The sequence below is a fragment of the Pinus tabuliformis genome, chromosome 1_2, assembly GCF_031772625.1.
Source record: "Pinus tabuliformis cultivar Carrire ecotype Pingquan chromosome 1_2, CPIR1, whole genome shotgun sequence".
Classification (NCBI taxonomy): Eukaryota; Viridiplantae; Streptophyta; class Pinopsida; order Pinales; family Pinaceae; genus Pinus; species Pinus tabuliformis.
Window position 1 is genome coordinate 198,375,877 of NC_142298.1, and position 2,010 is coordinate 198,377,886.

The window sequence follows — 2,010 nt, forward strand, 5'->3', positions numbered from 1 at the left end:
AAAGATTATGCTACGTGCCTCCTTATTATTTCGTAAATTTAAAGTGCTTTCCAGCCAAGCCCTGACCTGCGTTAAATTGAGGATATATGAGATGTATTTTACGATAAACTAACATTGGTGCCGAAATTTGATGCGTTGAGGTAATACGAAGTGGTATTTTGACAATATAACAATTTATTGGGGGTGGATCGAATATTCCGTTCAGTGTACCTAATGTGGTTGGGGGTATAGTCTCTCTACTTATGTTTTAGTTTTATTGGCATAAGCATCTTGAAATAGGTTGTACTATGTATCTTTTTCTTGAATTAGAATCAGGAAGAGGGAAATCTGTTTTTAAAAATAAAAATAAAAATAAAAATTAGTATTTTTATTTTTATTTGTGTACTATGTATCTTTTTCTTGAATTAGAATCAGGAAGAGGGAAATTTGTTTTTAAAAATAAAAATAAAAATAAAAATTAGTATTTTTATTTTTATTTGTGGTAGAATGTATAGTTAAATATAGATTTGATCCCCGGATGCGGGTGATCTGTAGAGCAATAACCACGATGGGACGGAGGAAGGCGGAGCATGGCCGGCACCTGTCCAGCATGCTCACCGGACAGAACTTCAGGTGGGAAGACATTAATGGGAGCTCATCTGCTTGGTCTTGGCATTAAAACACTGTCCACTTACGCCTGCTCAGAAGGATTTCGGCCTGCAGCGAACTTGATTGCCATAGTAATGGCGGGTGAGGATCGAGGGAATGGCACCTGCGTTTTAAATGACCTCACTGCCAGTAATCTGAGTCTATGCTTCATTCTGTTCGGAAAGATCCGGAGCTGTGAGAAAGAATGGGTCTGGGATGGTCTGACGTCGGAGGCTGGTTTCGAATTGAGCCTGAGACTACGCTCTGGCGGTGTAATTCCCTCACAGAGACAAGCAACAGCCCCTGTGGTGTCAATACAGGTCAAGGTAGCTCCACTGTTGGAGACTTTTTTACTGTTGTTCGAGTTTGTCATTACGCGATGTCGAGACCCCGCCAGCGTATGCTGAGTCGCAGAGGATCTGGAAGAGGCACCCCTTCACGGCCCCCTGCTGAGTCGGGTTCCCTGGGGATTTCTTCTCATCATCGGGGAACAGAGCGCATTCTGACCCCTAGCCACTACCTGGACCCAAATTCTCCAGACTCTGCCAATTCGTCTTCATTTGGTTCAGCCACTTTCTCGTTCAACTGCTCTCTCACGCGCCCTCGAATAACGGCTCATGTCTCTGTTCTCTTCATCGAGGAAGCTCAGAACGAGGGAGATTCCAGCGCTCCAATTCCACATTATGAGGAAGTCCATAATCCCAGTTCTCCAAAGCCCACCTCGGAAATGCATCAGGAGTAGCCCCAGCCAGCCAGCGCCATTAGCTTCATGCCGGAGGCCCATGCTCAGCCGGACATGCAGGAACCGGAAATGGGTTGGTGTAGGATCGTAGAGGAGAAGCCCGATGAGTAATCCAGGTTCCAGCTCTCACCATTTTTGGATGCCCAGTGAAAAGGAGGAAAGGTTATCTATGGTTTTGTCTATCAATATTTCTTCATGTTTTCTGTACCGTTTCTATTGTCTAGTGTCTGATGTGGCGATGCTACTTGTGTCTGTATACCCTTCACAGGGAATGTCTAGTGTCGGATATGTGCATCACTCTGTCTCCCCTGCGCGGGAAGTAAGGTTCAATCTCTCTGTTTCTGAATCTGTCATGAACAAACGGCCTAACTCACAGGCTTGATGGCTCTCTGTTCTCCAAGGATGTAATTGTTCTCTTTTTTGTATATAATAGATTAAACTTACTTAGCAAATATATATATATATATATATATAGAGAGAGAGAGAGAGAGATTTGATAATTTTACATGGAAAATATATCTATACACATCATCTTATCGTCAAGGTATTATTTATTCTTAACAAAGTTTAAAGCTATTATACTAAAGTTTATCCTATCACTCGTGGAGATTAAAATTGAGTGTGAAAGATAATAATCATTC